The 19,337-nt window shown below is 36.8% G+C and overlaps 1 protein-coding gene across 1 annotated transcript in view; it reads left to right on the top strand.

Annotated features, from left to right (window-relative positions):
• The window catches only part of RIMS1 (regulating synaptic membrane exocytosis 1), a 577,010-nt gene that overhangs the window by 194,362 nt on the left and 363,311 nt on the right, over positions 1-19,337 (top strand). The gene's annotated exons all lie outside the window — the stretch shown is intronic.

The following is a 19,337-nucleotide window of genomic DNA, read 5'->3' as shown; positions in this document are numbered from 1 at the left end:
GTCATTAAGCTACTCAGGTAAGCTCCTTCTTCCTTCCTGATGTGTGCTTGAAAAGCTATAAATTTTCCTCTCAGTACTGCTTTTGCTGTGTCCCATAAGTTCTGATAGTTTGTGTATTGTCATTTGTTTCCAGGAACCTTTTGATTTCCTCCTTGATTTCATCTCGGACCCACTGGTTATTCAGTATGAGGCTGTTTAACTTCCAGTTGTTAAAGTGTTTCTTCTGAGTCCCTTTGGAATTCACAAATAATTTTAGAGCCTTGTGGTCAGTGAAGGTAGTCTGCAAAATTTCTATTCTCTTGATATTATGGAGGTATGTTTTATGTGTCAGCATGTAGTCTATCCTGGAGAATGTCCCGTGTACATTGGAGAAGAATGTGTATCCAGGTTTCTGGGGATGGAGTGTCCTATATATATATATCCACTAGGCCTCTTTCTTCCATTTCTCTCCTCAGGTCTAGTGTATTCTTGTTGGGTTTCAGTCTGGTTGACCTATCCAGTGTTGACAAAACAGTGTTGAGGTCCCCCACAATTATTTTGTTGTCATTGATATTATTTTTCAGATTTGTCAACAGTTGTATTAAATATTTTGCTGTCCCCTCATTCAGTGCATATATGTTTAGGAGAGTTATTTCTTCCTGCTCTACATATGCCTTGATTAATATAAAATGTCCATCTTTGTCCCTTACTACCTTCCTGAGTATAAAGTTTGCATTATCTGATATTAGTATGGCCACTCCAGCATTTTAATGGGTGTTGTTTGCTTGGATAATTTTTCTCCAGCCTTTTATTTTGAGTCTATGATTGTTCTGACTATTCAGGTGCATTTCTTGTAGGCAGCAGAAGGTTGGATTGAGTTTTTTGATCCATTTAGCCATTTATATCAAAATTTGGTGTGTCTTTTGGTTAGTCTTGTCTTAAATTAGGTCTTTCAGTTTTTCTCTTAAGACTGGTTTTGTTTCTGTAAAGTTTCTGAGCTGTTTTTTGTCTGTGAAGCCATGTATTCTTCTGTCAAACCGTAAAGTGAGTTTTGCTGGGTATAGTATTCTGGGTGAAGCATTCATTTCATTCAGTCTTGTCACAGTATCCCACCACTGCTTTCTTGCATTGAGTGTTTCTGGTGACAGGTATGCTGTAAATCTCAAGGATGCTTGCTTGAACGTAATTTCCCCTTTTGATCTTGCTGTTTTCAGAATTCTGTCTCTATCTGTGGGATTTGTCATTGTTACTAGGATGTGTCTTGGGGTGGTTTTTCTTGGGTCTCTTTTGGTTGGTACTCTTCGAGCATGCAGGATTTGATCACATATATTCTTTAGCTCTGGAAGTTTCTCTTTAATGATGTTTTTGACCGTTGATTCTTTCTGGAAATTTTCTACCTGGTTTTATGGGACTCCAATGATTCTTAATTTGTTTCTGATTATCTTATCATGGACTTCTATTTTCATCTGTTTTCATTCTTTGACTAATTTTTCCATTGTCTGTTCATTTGCTTTAAGTTTTTTTCCAATCTCTCCTGCTGTATGGAATTGTCATGTATCTCATCTTCCACAGCACCAAGTCTATTCTCAGCTTCTGATACCCTGTCCCAGAGCTTATCCATTTTGTCATTCACTTCGTTTACTGACTTTTTCAGGCCTGTTTTTTGACATGTCATTTTAGTTTGGAGTTTTGTGATTTCTGTCTTCATATTTTCTTGGTTCTTATTAGTGTTCTGTTCAACTTGATCCATGGTTTCTTTGAGTTCGTTGAGTATATTCCATATTGCTAATCTAAAGTCCTTATCTGAGAGGTTGATTAGTTGGTTGGTCATTATCTGGTCATCAGAATTGTCATCTTCATTCTCTATGTCTGATGCTGGCCTGCGTTGATTTCACATTGTCACACTTGTATTGTGGGTTTTTTTTTACGTGTTGTGGTGGTATTCATTGGCTATATGATGCAAGCAGCACACTGCTTTGGCTCCGCCCTTTCTGGATGGGCTGACTTGCCTCTACGGGGGGTGGGGGGAGTCCTCCGTGGATGAAGCCTCACACTGGATTAAATCTTAGGCCCAAGCATGCAACAGAGAAGACAGCCTGGAGAGAAATGTTTGTTTTTGTGATATAGCACAGTTCTTAGTTTGATTTTTTCTTCTTGTTGCGATGACATACTTTTCTTTGAAAGAGCGCTCGGTCGCGTAGCGAAGCGAAATGGCCATTCTCTGCTGGAGCCTTTTTTCGGCCCACTCCCAAGAGTTACACGCAAGAGGACTGTAGACAGACATACACAGCTAGCACTCACAGTTTTTCACAGTTGGGCGCCACTGGGCAGGCGTAGTTTCATGGATTTTCCCAGCCTAATGTCACAAACAGGGGACCCGGCTTCTGCAAAAGCTAGCCGGTTTTATGTTCTGGAGTCCCGCCCTGAAAATGGCCTCTGGGAGAGTGAGTTTTCTGGAGCCTCTTTTCGGCCCACTCTCAAGAGTTTCACGCAAGAGGACAGTAGACAGACATACACAGGTAGCACTCTTAGTTTTTCATCGTTGCGCCCCACTGGGCAGGCGTAGTTTCCTGGATTTTCCCAGCCTGATGTCACAAACAGGGGACCCGGCTTCTGCAAAAACTAGCTGGTTTTTATGTTCTGGAGTCCCGCCCTGTATATGGCCTCTGGGAGAGTGAGTTTTCTGGAGCCTCTTTTTGGCCCACTCCCAAGAGTTTCACGCAAGAGGACAGTAGACAGACATACACAAGTAGCACTCATAGTTTTTCATAGTTGTGCCCCAGTGGGCAGGCGTAGTTTCCTGGATTTTCCCAGCCTGATGTCACAAACAGGGGACCCGGCTTCTGCAAAAGCTAGCCGGTTTTTATGTTCTGGAGTCCCGCCCTGAAAATGGCCTCTGGGAGAGTGAGTTTTCTGGAGCCTCTTTTCGGCCCACTCCCAAGAGTTTCACGCAAGAGGACAATAGACAGACATACACAGGTAGCACTCACAGTTTTTCACAGTTGTGCCCCACTGGGAAGGTGTAGTTTCCTGGATTTTCCCAGCCAGATGTCACAAACAGGGGACCCGGCTTCTGCAAAAGCTAGCCGGATTTTATGTTCTGGAGTCCCGCCCTGAAAATGGCCTCTGGGAGAGCGAGTTTTCTGGAGTCTCTTTTCGGCCCACTCCCAAGAGTTTCACGCAAGAGGATAGTAGACAGACATACACAGGTAGCACTCACAGTTTTTCATAGTTGGGCCCCACTGGGCAGGCGTAGTTTCCATCTCTGGGTATTATTTTAATAATGTTCTTAATTTTTCTTAAAACCCATAGATGAGTGAGACTATTTTGTGTCTAGATCTCTGCCTCTGACCTATTTCACTCTGCATAATAGATTCCATATACATCCTCATATAGGAAAATTTCATTATTTCATCTGTCCTGACGACAGTATAGTAATATATTGTGTATATGTACTACAATTCCTTTAGACATTCATCTTTTGAAGGACATTTTGGTTGTTTCCAGAGTCTGGCTATTGTAAATAGCACTGCAATGAATATAGGTGAGAGGAGGGTAATTTTGAATTTTTATTTTCCTTGGAGTGTGTTCTTATATCCCTAGGAGTGGTACAGATGGATCATATGGGAGCTCAATTTCCAGTTTTTTGAGGAATCTCCATATAGTTTTCTATAAAGGTTGGACTAGAGGAGATTCCCACCAGCAATGAATGAGAGTTCCTTTCTTTCCATGTTCCTGCCAGCACTGATTGTTCTTGTTTTCTGTGATGCGTGCCAGTCTCTGTGGTGTGAGATGGTACCTCATTGTTATTTTGATTTGCATCTCACTGATGATTAGTGATGTGGAGCATTTTTCATGTGACTTTTGTCCATTTGAATTTCTTCTTTGAGGAAATGTCTGTTTTGAATGAGGTTAGTTTTTTTTTTTCCTTTTTAAGTTCTGTCAGTACTTTGTATATTTTCGATATTAGCCCCTTATATGATGGGTATTGGGTGACTAGTTTCTCCCATTCAGTGGATGGCTCTTGTATCCCAGGCACTATATCCTATGAGGTGCAGAAGCTTTCAGTCTAATGTAGTTCCTTCTGTTTATCTCTGTTTCCACTTGTTTGCTGAGTGCTGTTTTCTCCTTGAAGATACCTTTAATCTCAATGTCATGGAGTGTTTTACCTACATTTTGTTCTATATACCTTGTGGTTTCAGACCTGATATCAGGTCTTTAATCCATTTAGATTTGATCTTTTTGGTAGATGAGGGTCTGAGTAAACTTTTTTGCAAGTGGCTAACCAGTTGTATCAACAACACTTGTTGAAGAAGCTTTCCTTGCTCCATTTTGCATTTCTTTCCCCTTTATTAAAGATTAGTTGATTGTTTGCCTGGGGAACATTCTCTGAATTCTCAACTCTGTTCCACTGATGTGAGGATCTTTATTCCAATACCGTACTTTTTTAATAAGTATTGCTTTGTAATACAATTTAAAATTGGGGAAATTAATGCCTCCTATATTTCCTTTTCCAAGAATTGCTTTATCTATTTGTGGGTGTTTATTGTTCCAAATGAATTTCAGGAATGTTTGATCCACTTCTTTGAAGAATGTCATGGGAATCTTTAGAGGGATTTCATTAAATCTGTGCAATGCTTTGGGGAGTATTGCCATTTTAATAATATTGATCTTGCTGATTCTTGATCAGGGTATGAAGACATGATACATTATAACTTCATTATGGCAAGAAAGGAGAGATCATAAGTTTCACAATTTAAGATTTATTTTTATATTCAACTAGGAAATAGGAAAGCCTCAATGAGAAAATGACATTTCAAAAAGGACAAAGAATATTTCTAATCTCAACAAAGATTTGGGCCATGGTTTGAGGCAGATAACTTCCAGAGACAGAGGACTGGCACAGCAAACAAAATTGGTGTTATAGTGTGTATAGGGGTAAAAGATGAGACTTATATATTGGAAAGAAATCTGGAACTATCTACTTGAACTGTACAATAAACTTTAACTTCTTTAACATCTGAGTTTTATATGCATATATTTCATATTCTTCTTAAAAACTCATAAGCTTAGAAATAAATCCACTTTTGTGGTAACAGTAACATAATACAAACACATCTCTCCAATTTGTCTTTTTCACATTTTATTTTTTATATCCTAAGGTCTCAATACTAACTCCTAAATCAGATATTTTGAGAGAAAATCTTTTGATAACAAAGAAAAAACCGAATGGATCTACATTCACCTTAAAAACCTGTCTTTCTGTATAGCAAAATTAGTTTAATTTAAAAAAATAGTAACACAAAAATGGCAGAAGATATGTGAAGATACTATATAATATGTGATTGATTATTATTATATGCATACAACTCAATGACAAAAATCTGATTAAAATTGGAAGTATAATTGGGCCACTAGAGGACACTGTATCTCCTGAACTTCACACTTTCCTAATCTGAGATCTGTAGCTGGAAACCATGTCTTCTTGCTGTGATTAATACTATATAATTTCTTTCTGGGTTTCTCTGGAACTGTACATCAATGTCTTCTTGTTGTCTTGGCTTTCTTTAGTCTCCCCTAACCTGGACATGTGCATGTGGGTGAGAACCCTGCTGTACTGCCATCTGTCTGGGAGTAGAAGAGGAAGTAAAGAAAGAGGTTCCCAGACTGGGGATTCCTTTTAGATAGTTCTATCTCTCCTGCCACCAGTCATCACATCATAAATTTTGACTGGATACAAATTAAACTTGTGACCCACCATTCTATCCTACTATATTCTATCCCACTATATCCTACTGTATATATATACCAGTGGTGCCAATTCTAGTTTAGGAATGTTAGACAACAAGAAATGTGATCTTCTTGATAGGCTAAAAACTTATGTCATTTGAACCATTGGTTTAGAAAAATAAGATTGCCAGAGCCAGAGAAATACAGTGTTAGGGTGCTTGCCCTGCAATGTGAGTATGGTTAGGAGGAGTTATGGTTAGGTAGGAGTTACCAATGAGCACTGCCAGATGTGGCTAACAACAGGAGGAAGGAAGGAAGGGAGGGAGGAAGGAAGGAAGGGAGGGAGGAAGGAAGGAAGGAAGGAAGGAAGGAAGGAAGGAAGGAAGGAAGGAAGGAAGGAAGGAAGGAAGGAAGGGAAGGAAGGAAGGGAAGGAAGGGAAGGAAGGAAGGAAGGGAAGGAAGGAAAGGAAAGAAGGAAGGGAAGGAAGGAAGGAAGGAAGGAAGGAAGGAAGGAAGGGAAGGAAGGAAAGGAAAGAAGGAAGGAAAGGAAAGGAAGAAAAGGAAGGAAGGAAGGAAGGAAGGAGAGGAGAAGAGGGAGATGAGGGAGGGAAGAAAGAAGGGAGGAAGGGCGAGAGGGAGGGGGGAAAGAAATAAAGGAAAGAAATGCCTTGCACATGGTAGAAGTGATGCACAGAATTGAGTTGATGGGATGAAAGTTTGAAAGGAAGGTCATGGGAATCTCCAAAGGAGTTAGGTGGGTACACTGGTGTTGTATACTGGTAATGGTTATGGTGTGGAATTATGTGAGAGAGAACCATAATGAAAGTGTTATAAGTTACACAATCTCAAATAAAATAATCAAATGATTTATTACTACATTAAAAATAAAATAAGTTGCCTTATTTCTGAAAGTTAAGATATTTTATAATAAATTAGAATTCTGTGCCTGAGCTGTGGCACAGCCGTAGGGCATTTGCCTTGCATGTAGCTCACCTAGGATGGACCATGGATCTTGGTTTGATCCCCTGGCATTCCATATGGTCCCCCAAAACAGGAGCGATTTCTGAGCACAAAGCCAGGAGTAACCTTTGAGTGTCACCGGGTGTAGCCCAAAACAAAACAAAAAAGTTAAAATTCTGAACTAGGTGATAGAAATTCTTAGCTCGATAGGAAGTATTATAATATCTATATTAGTGAATGTCACTATTATAATACCCAGTGAAAATTTAATCCTTATATGTTTTTCAGATCAAAGAAATTCTTAAGGTTGAAAGAATTTTTCCCCTATATTTTGGCATTGAATTTAACCTGAGTTATTTTCTCTCAAGGTTAGGAAAGTTTGGACAGAAGTTTTTGTCTGTCACCCTGTGGCTAAAATAGCATATTTGTTACGACACCTAAAATCTTTAATTATTCAGCCACACTGGTGAAAATGTATGCATAGTCTCATGCATGGTGTTGTTTTAAATGAAATGGTGGACAAAATTATCATTAAAGGTATATCTTTTATATTAAACAAGTTATTTTTTGTCAAAGTATAGGAATCTAGTTTTGCCCTAATAAAACATAAAATCTTTTTCACCGGCATGAGCCTTCATTCTTCTCAAAGGCTCTGTTTGTGGTGGGCTCAGCTGTGCTTGGTTCAGCCTGATAGACCATCTCTGTTAACTCTAAGCTATCAGCATATTGTCATTTAATGCCAAAGTTTATGCTTTTCCATTAATGATGCAATTATACAGAAAAACGTGGTCTCAGTATTGGTTCTCCAGAATTACACACTACATATTATTTGACTGTCTATAGAAGATAGAAGTTTGAGAAAGAGCAGTTGCACGATGTAGCTCATCAGACTGAATGATGTAGTCCTCAACAACCTGCTTGGAAATTAGATTTGATAGTAAAATTCAAATGATGATGCGATTAAGTTATTTTCTTACCCTTAAACTTGAAAAAGGAGGAAAATAGAGTATTTTTATTTTCCCTTTGTATTAAGATGCTTGAGGTTAAGAAACTTTCATTTCCAGTGAAATTAAAATATATGAGGGGAAGGATTTGATGGCAATTTCCTGCTATATAATATTTTATATCCCTTAACTTGCTGTCTCCCTCTTGCTTATTACTGACAAAATTGATACTAGTTGGCTGCTACCTCAGAGAACTGAGAATGGGGCTAGATGTGAGGCAATTTGGGATTCTTTTCAAAAAAGTCAACAAATAAAGCCTGTCTCTAATACAGGTGGGGGTTGGGGAAGGAAAGAGATGGGGCATTGGTGATGGGAAGGTTGCATGGTGAAGGGGTGTGTTCTTGTTATGACTGAAACCCAACTACAGTTATGTTTGTAATCATGGTGTTTAAATAAAGAACTTATTTTTTAAACGAATTATAGTAAAGCTGTTAAAATAAAAATGATAAATCAAAAGTAAAAAAAAGAAAAAAAAAGAAATGTGAGAGAGAAAGCGAAACACATAAAGGACCAAAAAGTGCAGGAATCTGGAATGGAGGCACAGTCAAGATGGTACATATTTGGAAATTAAACAGCTTCTTAGAGAGTCAAGAAATAACACTCTTAGTCTGGGACGGGGATTAGCAAGGGAGAGACATTTTTCCCCTTGTATTTTTGCTGATTTTGTGGGTACCATCTGCAAGAGTTTAGTACTTGCATTTGGGACAGACCATTTATGACAGTTTACCAGTAGAGTGAAACTTACTTTTATAAATTTCACCTAATTGCAGTTAAACAGCTTAGTTCAGTAACTAATTGTAGTTATTCATTCAAGTTCATTATTTAAAAGGAAATAGCAATTCTAATAGCATTAATGTAGGATCAGGAAGTCAGAAAGTAGGAGAAATAAATGTTGTATAATTTGAACAGCAAAGAAGATCTTAAAGTCACTTAGGTCTGTGAAATTCTGAGGGAAAAAAGTCTAGAAAGGGTTTGGGCCTAAATGTTTCTGGTAGACTTTTATTGTTGTGATAGTGTATGAGAAAGGTGATTGCAGTGATGTATCTTAGCACTTCTTTTTTTTTTTTTTTTTTTTTTTTGGTTTTACGGGCCACACCCGTTTGATGCTCAGGGGCTACTCCTGGCTAAGTGCTCAGAAATTGCCCCTGGCTTGGGGGGAACCATATGGGATGCCGGGGGATCGAACCGCAGTCCTTCCTTGGCTAGCGCTTGCAAGGCAGACACCTTACCTCTAGCACCACCTCGCCGGCCCCAGCACTTCTATAATTAATCTTACTATATTTTCTTAGTTATTTATTCTAAAACTACATACATTTTTGTAATTTGGGTATCCTGGGTATGTAGCACTGCATTGAGCATAAGTATGCATTACATCTTTTTAATTAATGTTTTTGTACTTTTAGGATAGAGAATTTTTTTAGATAAAATAATTATTTAGTATCATTTATATGTTGAAATTCCATACACAGTAAATGCTTAAGCATATATTACATATATTTATACATCACATTACTTAGCAACAGTTTACCATTTTTATTTTAGCCAGGGGTGGCGAACAAGTTCGACACAAAGCCAAAATTTTTAAACGGTGAGAGTCAGAGAGCCACACCATGCAGTGACCTGCCAAAACAGACAAACACACAAAAGCATATAATTTTAACAAAAACACATTAAACACATATTCCTTTTTGCCATTTTGAGTGAGGGTAAAAATCCTGCAGTGATGGTGAGGGTGTGCTGCATCCTCCAGACTAAGAACTAATGGCAAGATGTGACCCAACATGTGACACACGGGTTCCCGCTGCTGGCCCGTGCAGTTGTTTCCAAGGGATGGGAGACGGGATGACGCAGCCTGGGGGTGGGACTCCGTGCTCGGAGATCTCTCCTCTCAGGTCCCTCCTCAAAAGCAGCAGAACAAAATCCAAACTTGGCAAAGATCCACAGTATACAAAATAATGATAAGAGGCAAAGAGCTGCATTAATATTGGCCGGGAGCTGCATGCAGCTCAAGAGCCGCGTGTTTGCCACCCCTGATTTTAGCTATAGTACTTCTTTATTTTATTTAATTTTGTTTGTTTGGTTTTTGTTTTTGGGTGTACTTAATTCAGCTATAATTAAGAGTTACTTTTTTTCTAAAAGGTCATTTCTGGATAGGCTTAGGGGACCATATATATGGGATACAAGAGATTAAATCTTGGTTTGCCACACATAAGGCAAGTCCCTACCTATTTGGCTCTATAGTACTATTATAGTGTTAAACAGAAGAATTTAAAAATAAAGTAATTTATATATAATTTAATTAAAGTAATTGATTCTACTTTTCTAAACAGTGAATCTCCTTGTAAAAATATTTACTAGGTTAGTGACATAAAATTTGAAATTTTCCTATATCTTGAACAACTTTAATTCAATGTGACTTTACTAAGTCAGAGATGGTAGAATCTTAAAACACATGTACACATACATACAAGAGTGATATTTAAAAAAGGATGAGAGAGAATGAGAGTGAAAGAGAGCGAAAGAGAGAGAGAAAAAAAAGAAGAGTTGGGTGAAGGGAACTATGGACATTGGTAGTGGGAAATGAACATGGGTGAAGGGTGATGTACATACTAAAACTGAAATCCAATCATGTACTCAACTTTGTAATCATGGTGTTTAAATAAAAGGGGAAACCTGCTCTTTTATAAATAAACATCAACTCATAAGGAAAAGGAATCTACTTTTTCTTTTATTTATTTTATTTTATTTTATTTTGGTTTTTGGGTCACACCTGGCAGTGCTCAGGGGTTACTCCTGGCTGTCTGCTCAGAAATAGCTCCTGGCAGGCACGGGGGACCATATGGGACACCGGGATTTGAACCATCCACCTTTGGTCCTGGATCGGCTGCTTGCAAGGCAAACACCGCTGTGCTATCTCTCCGGGCCCTTTCTTTTATTTTTTTAAAGGTAAAGTTTCCTCTTGAGTTTCTCAAGATTTCTGAACCAGTGGAGTAGGGAGCAATGTGGTTGGATCTACAAAAATTACGTTAAATGAAGTAAGCCAGAAGATGCAGGATAACCACAGAATTACAAAAACTTAATTCAAATGGATCAGAGATCTTGTTACAAGATCTGAATTTACAGGAGCAGAGCAGTAGTACAGCTGGTGGGGAGTTTGCCTTGTACTTGGCTGATCAGGGTTCAATTCCCAGCATATCATATTCCTAGCAACCCAAGCAGTGCCAGTAGTAATCCCTGAGCATCACTAGATATTTCCCAAAACAAAAATAATAAACAACTAAAAGGAATGAAATCATAAAGTTCATTAAGAACATAGAACTCTCAAATATTGACCAAAAAGATTTTTCTTTATTGATTCAACCGCATTGACAAATAAAGCAAAAGCATAATTAAAAGGGGACCATGTCAAACAAATCAGGATTTCTCTACTACTTTACTCTTATTAAGGCTATAACCTGGTCTTACTTCCTTTGGCTTATGATTATGAACTATTGGGTCCACTTTGAAGGTAATTCTGGAAATTTGGGGGTTTTATTCCTAGCAAAGAACTATCTTTGATAGTTTTTTTCTGCTTAACACGGGATAGGAAAAGAAAGGAATATTATCATTCTCTACTAATAATCAAGTTTATTTGTATATTTTAAGATAGTAATAAAGTATGGGAAATTTCTTTAGCACAAATTATAAGTCATAATTCTGGTAAATTCATTTAGTTCTTAGTTTCAGCAGGATAATAGCAGCCCATAACCTCAATAATGCTAAGCTACATAAATGTAAATTTATCATCTATTCTAATTAAGAGATTATTGAAATAAATTGTTATTATTTTAGCATATGGTATGTTTATAGTCTAATTAGCACTTCACTTTTAAAAGTATTACATAATCCAGTAATTACTCAACTATTTTTTTTATTTATAGTGATATTGAATTAGGGACATTCCCACCACTAATGTTGTCTTCTCTCTACCCCTGTTCCCAGCATGCATCCCATATCTCCCTCCTTTGCTCCTGGATGCTAGTATGAGTGGTCCCCATGTGTCTAGCTTGTTGTAGATTGGGCATCAAATCTGTTCTCTGACCCTAATAGGATGGGTCTGAGCTCTTAAGGACTGGTTGAATAAAGATAAATAATTAGCTTAGATATAGCTTAAGCAAAATAGGAATGAAGAGCAAACGATAAGAGAGGAGAACAGAAAAATAGGTAAATATAGTAAAAATAAGGTAAAAAAATTAATGAACTAAGAGAGATTGGGTCAATGTGTTGAGGTGGGAGGTTTTCCCAGTTTCTAGGCATTTCATCAGTGATGGGGTTGGGCCTTCCTATGTGAGAGTTTCAAGGTTAGATAATGTCTGGTGCAATTTAGAATACACATAGGTTTCACGACTTGAGTACTAAACAATGTGTTAATGAGGCCTATCTATGTAGGTGGCTACCCTATGTAGTGTTGCCCTCTGCATCTTATGTATTGAAATTCCTTTCCTAAAGAGAAAGTAACATTGTGGGTTTTATTTTACATAAATTGAATTGATGAGGAGGACGCAAAAGAGGTAGAAGAAGAAAGGGGAGAAAGAACTAGTGAGAAGAGAGAAAAGAGAGAGAAAGGAAATGTTAATTTGCCCATACGTGTTTGATGAGTAGGTCCTGTAATATACGTCTGTGGTTTGCAGTTGACTGTTTTAGTGGTCTGGATGGTCACATACTTCTGGTCCTAATAGAGGCTATAAACCAGAGAAAAAGGGTATATTGGAATGTTTTATCAAGACACTTTCATAATGCAAACTGAATATGGTATCTAGTGTGACTGAGCACCGATGTGTCAAATTAGGGTGTCCACCCTTTGTATCCAAGAACCCCTGTGGACAGAAAAGATGAGAGATTATTTTAAATCTAATAGGATTTAGGCATAAAAACACATTGTTATGAAATGCTTCCACTGGAGTCTCTGGCTTCCAATCATATTCTTCACCTCTAACAGGGTATAAGATCCCTAAGACATTATTATAGGCCTGTTCAGTAAAAGGCTGATTACATACCAGTTTGCTCTAAGCCGCTGTTTTTATTGTTACTGGTTTCTTTGTGGTATAATGGATAATTGAGGTTTTGTGCTGTTCCTCTTCCACTTGTTTTGGACACTACTCCCCAGTAAATGTTGACAACTACAGTGCTTGGAGTTTCTACCCTATTAGACCGTTGTGTTTGTTCAAGGATTATTACATGTACATATGATGTATATTCTAAGTCCCTCAGAAAAGTACTATCATTCTGTGGTTATCCTTCATCTTCTGGCTTACTTTATTTAACATAATATTTTTGTAGATCCAGCCACATTGCTCCAAAATCCATGATTACATCATTTCGAACTGCTATATCGTATTCTGTTGTGTATAAATACCACATTTTCATGATCCACTCATCTGTTGTTGGACATCGAGGTTGGTTACAAATCTTGGCTATTGTACTGAGTGCTGCGATAAATAATGGAGTGCACACATATTTTCGGATGAGTGTCCTTCTGACTTGGGAACAGATACCCAGATGAGCAATAGCTGGGTCACATGGCAGCTCAATTCTGAGTTTACTGAGCACTCTCCACACTGTTTCCCATAGGGGTTGGACCAGGCAGCATTCCCACCAGCAGTGGATGAGAGTTCCTTTCTTACCATAAACCCACCAACAGAGATTGTTCCCATTATTTTTGATGTGAGCCATCCTCACTGGTGTAAGGTGGTACCTCCCTGTTGTCTGGATTTGGATTTCCCTAATGATGAGGGAAGGTGAGCATGTTTTCATGTGTCTGTTGGCCATCTTTCGTTCTTCCTCAGAGAAATGTCTATTTCTTCCCCCCATTTTTTTAATGGCTTTATTAGATTTTTTTGGAGCTCACCTTTCTGAGTGCTATATATATACTAGATATCAGCCCTTTATCTGATGTGTTGAGTGCAAAAATTTCTTTCCCATTCCATTAACTGTCTTCTAGTATTATGTAGGGTCTCTTCTGCCTTGCAGAAACTTTTTAGTTTGATGTAGTCCTATTTATTTAGGTTTGATGCTAAAGTTCTTGACTTTGGCATTTTATTCTCAAAGACTTTTGATATATAGGTCTTCAAGTGTTCTGCCTATTTCTTTCTCAATAAACTTTATAGATTTGGGTCTGATTTCAAGGTCTTTAATCCACTTTGAGTTGACATTTTTGTAAGATGTGAAGTATGGGTCTATTTTTAATTTCTTACAGGTGGTTATCCAGTTATTCAAACACTATTTGTTAAAGAGACTGTCTTTGTTCCATTTCAAGTTTTTGGCTCTTTTGTCAAATATTAGTTGACTGTATATTTGGAGGTATATCTCTGGATATTCTGTTCTAACCCACTGATCTGAGACTCTCCCTTTGTTCCGGTAACATGGTGTTTTGATCACTGTGGTTTTATAATAAAGTTTCAGGTTAGGTAAACAGATGCCTCCCAACTTCTAATTTTTCAGTAAGTACTTGGCTAACCTGGGTCTTTTGTGGTTCCAGATTAATTTTATAATTGATTGTTCATCCTAGGATGAAACCCATTTGATCATGTTGTATAATCTTTTTGATACATTGTTGGATTAGTTTGCTAAGACACATCCTCAAAAAAGAAATACAAAAGACCAAAAGACACATGAAATAGTGCTCCACATCACTAATAATCAGGGAGATGCAAATCAAACAGCAGTGATGCATCATCTCACACCACAGAGCCTGGAACACATTGCAAAGAACAAAAAATGCTGGCACGCATGTTGAGAGAAGGGAAATATCATTCACTGCTGATGAAAATTTTGGCTAGTCCAGCCTTTCTGGAAAGCAATATGGATATTCTTCAAAACATTGAAAATTGACCTACCATATCATCCAGCTATACTACTCCTAGGGCTATACTCTAGGAATACAAAAAACAATACAAAAGTGCCTTCTGCACACCTATATTCATTGCAGCACTATTACAATAGCCAGAAAAAAACCTAGATATTTGACAACAAATGAATGGCTAAAAAACTGTGATACATATACACAATGGAATACTCTGCAGCCATTAGGAGTGATGAAGTAATGAAATTATCCTATACATGATGGACACGAAAACTATTATGCTGAGTGAAATAAGTCAAAGGATTAGAGATGGACACAAAATAGTTTCACTCATCTATGGCATTTAAGAAAAATAAAGACATTATTTTAATAACCCCAAGAGAAAATAGAGATGAGGGCTGGAATGACCGGGCCATGATATGAAGTTTACCACAAAGAGTGGTGAGTGTAATTAGAGAAATAATTACACTAACCAATATCATGACAATGGTAATAGTGAGAGAATACAGGTAGGGGATAAGGGAGGAGGGTGATGGAGGCATCGGTGGTGGGAATGTAGCACTGGTGAATGGGTGTGTTTTTAAAAAAATAATGATGGGAATATTTGAATATTTATATATCATTCATTATATTAAATATGTTACATATATTTAATTATATATATATCTATTTATTTATTTAAAAATTTGTTATTATATAGGATATTAAATATATACATATATTTAATATATACATATATTTAATTATATAAATATATCTTTATTTCTATATTTATATATATTTATGTATTTAATTATATTAATTAAACTATATGTTACATATATTATAATATATGTAATTATATTACATATATTACAATATAGTTTTTCAAATATATTATACATGTAAAGATAATACATTAAATATATCAATATTTAAATATGTAATATATTATATTCAATATATTAATATTTAATATTTATTACTTCATTTTACTAGGTTAGATATTTAAATTTAAAGAAAATCCATTGGTTCAATTTTAATATTTTAAAATAATTGAATCCCAATCTTGTAAAATGTATAAGACAAATTTTATATTATGTTCCTCTGACTTGATCCTTACCATAGAAGTTACTTTTTCTATTTATATATTTTATTTACTACAATTAAAATCCGTCTACTGGCTTTGCATCTTTTTTGTTTGTTTGTTTGTTTAGTTTTGTTTTTTGGGCCACACCTGGTGACACTCAGCGGTTACTTCTGGCTCTGAGCTCAGAAATCTCTCCTGGCTCAGGGGACCATATCGGACACCAGTGATGGAATCAGCCGCTTGCAAGGCAAAAAAACCTACCTCTGGGGTCAGAGAGATAGCATGGAGGTAAGACGTTTGCCTTCTATGCAGAAGGTCATTGGTTCAAATCCCAGCATCCCATATGGTCCCCCAAGCCTGCCAGGAGCGATTTCTGAGCATGGAGCCAGGAGTAACCCCTGAGTGCTGCTGGGTGTGACCTAAGAACCAAAAACCAAAACCAAAGCAAACAACCTACCTCTCTGCCACCGCTCAGGCCCTCTTTTTGCATCACTTTGAAAAGGCAGGCTTCATTTTCTGCATGAGTCCTCTATTCATATTTCCTGATTTTTAAGTTTAAATAGCATTTTACAAAAAGCCTCAGATTATGAGTGGATGACACATGGAATGTGACAAACATCTTGGTAATTTAGTAACAGAATAGATATTACTCATTTTCATTTTAGAAGGCTTTCTGGGTAAGGGCTGCATGCCCTAGGAATATTTTGATTAGACTGTGACCATTTTGTTCTACCTGTATTCTTGCAGGAGCACTTTCTGATGTCCTTATCCTTCTAGAAATCCAGGGAGAGATGCAAGAATTGGCAGTTCTTTCCTTCTTTTTCAGTCCCCCTTTCTAGGTTCTGCTTTTTCCTAAACGCATTTTTTTCTGCCTTGTTGGCAACAGGACTGTGGGTTTATTCTGAGTTTTCTTTATTTTTATCTTTCTAAAGGAGTTCTGATTCTATGAATAAAGTCTTTAAAAACTTAAGATGAACATGAAAGACATGAAGTGCACTGCAGGAACATCATTTTGCTTCTCATATTCCATGGATCAATACTGGCTTTTGGTCTGAAAATAGTAAAATAACACCAACTTCCCTCTTTTTTATGTAATGGTATTAAAATAGTATTAAAACTATCATAGCAATACTATGTTTTTGAATGTTTAAAAGATTAAAAAGAAATTTATTTAATCATCCATTGTATTATATAAAATATAAATATTTTGAATATTATATTACATATACTGATTTCAACTCATTACAATTTTTTGTACGACAGTGCTCAGGATTTGCTCACAGGAATTATTCCTGACAGATTTCAGTTGACCACAGACATGCTAGGAATCAAAGCCAGGTCAGGTGTATTTAAGGAAAGTGACTACTTGCTATACTATTACCCTTTTGGATCTAATTTTAATTTTGTGATTATCATTAAGGATCTGTATATATTATATTCCATATTTCTGATACATGCTTTGATTTTTTGAATAGTATATTTCAGAATTATTTGTATTTTGCGGTATAACTCTATGATCTTTAAATTTTTTTTTTTTGGTTTTTTTTTTTTTTTTTTTGGTTTTTGGGCCACACCCGGTAACGCTCAGGGGTTACTCCTGGCTATGCGCTCAGAAGTCGCGCCTGGCTTGGGGGACCATATGGGACGCCGGGGGATCGAACCGAGGTCCGTCCAAGGCTAGCGCAGGCAAGGCAGGCACCTTACCTCTTTGCGCCACCGCCCGGCCCCTAAATTTATTTTGTATTTTGTGAGGCCAGTCTTGAGACACTCATGACTTTCTCCTTGATATGAGCTTAGGAATTACTCTTCAGATCCAGTGGACCATATTGGGTACCTAGTACTTAACTTTGGTAGGACATGCGCAAGGCAAGTGCCCTACCCACTGTACTACCACTCTGCCCTTCCCAAATTGTACTTATCTAGATTTAACTTGTAGGAAGTAAATGATACTTTGTCTATCTATAGTTATAATAAAGAAGAATTAAAGATATAATTTTGTCACTACCTAATTCAATGTCTTTTTAATTCATCCTGAGCTCTTTCTAACATTATGGTGAATGTAAGCTTATTGAAATATGGCTGTAAAAAATAGAATTCATCTTTCAGTCACCTACCAATAAATCCATACATTTTTAAAATAATTTATCACCTATTATTAGAAATGTTTATGTTATAAGCTAAATTTTTACAAATTTCTGAAAAGCTGGAATATATGTCAGAATTGGAATGCAAAATAATTTAATTTCTAGAACTGAGTTGTCCTTCATACAGATTGTTTTTAATATTATCTTCCTGGCCTTGATCTGCTTGATTGTGTAGTCCTAGATCTAAAAACTTAGAATCTCCTTTACTCTGCCTCTATACTAAACTTCTTTTTTTTTCTATTTAAACACCTTGATTACATACATGATTGTGTTTGGGTTTCAGTCATCTAAAGAACACCACCCATCACCAGTGCAACATTCCCATCACCAATGTACCAAGTCTCCCTCCTCCCCACCCGACCCCCACCTGTACTCTAAACAGGTTCTCCATTTCCCTCATACATTCTCATTATTAGGACAGTTCAAAATGTAGTTATTTCTCTAACTAAACTCATCACTCTTTGTGGTGAGCTTCCTGAGGTGAGCTGGAACTTCCAGCTCTTTTCTCTTTTGTGTCTGAAAATTATTATTGCAAGAATGTCTTTCATTTTTCTTAAAATCGTGTACATCCCTGTATAGGAAAATTTCATGACTTCATCTCTCCTGACAGCTGCATAATATTCCATTGTGTATATGTACCACAGTTTCTTGAGCCATTCATCTGTTGAAGGGCATCTTGGTTGTTTCCAGAGTCTTGCTATGGTAAATAGTACTGCAATGAATATAGGTGTAAGGAAGGGATTTTTGTATTGTATTTTGTATGTATACTAAACTTCTAACTTCATCAAGAAATGTGCTACACCCCTTTAATACTCAATATTTCAAACATCCCACAGCCCAGTCCATTCTTTGATTATGGTATGGGATTCCCATTATTTTTCCTACATGATATTCTGATATTCAACAAAAGGTACCATATTCTACGCAAGAATTTCTTATTACCAGATTACAGCTCATGCTTATCACATCATTAGTTTTCTTCTTCATCACATTCTTTCTTATCAATATTAAAGTATGAATATCAAATTAGTATCTTTATATTCACTTGTAAGATGGTGTATAAATTACAACTTGACCCTGTAACCAAGATGTGTAAGATTCTTGCCTCTTCCATACTCATAACTGTGGTTGGTCTGACATTGAATTCTCAAATCTACAATATTTTATGTTGAAATTATGTGAATCTGGGGCCAGAGAGATGATGCAGCAGTAGGGCATTTGCCTAGCATACACTAATCTAAGACGGACTGTGGTTTGATCCCCCGGTGACCATATGGTCTTTCAAGCCAGGAGTGATTTCTGAGTGCAGAGCCAAGAGTAACCCTTGAGAGTCACCAGGGCCCAAAAACAAAACAAAACAAAAAAAATTATGTGAAACTTATTTATCTCAGTAATCAGGAAGAGTTCAAATCTGATTCAGTTTGAATGCCACATATATGTTGCACAATTTCTTATATTTACTTGTTGAGTGGGGAAAGGTTCCTTTTATGTTTCAATACTCTTATTGTAACTAAGATCCTTTGAGACACAGGCATTAGAATTCATATTTGCATTTTCATTGGGCAGATGATTTAAGTGTGTATTTAATAGATGGATTTTGTGAGATATGT

The sequence above is a fragment of the Suncus etruscus genome, chromosome 7 (assembly GCF_024139225.1).
Source record: "Suncus etruscus isolate mSunEtr1 chromosome 7, mSunEtr1.pri.cur, whole genome shotgun sequence".
Taxonomy (NCBI): domain Eukaryota; kingdom Metazoa; phylum Chordata; class Mammalia; order Eulipotyphla; family Soricidae; genus Suncus; species Suncus etruscus.
This window is presented reverse-complemented; position numbering and strand designations above follow the sequence as displayed.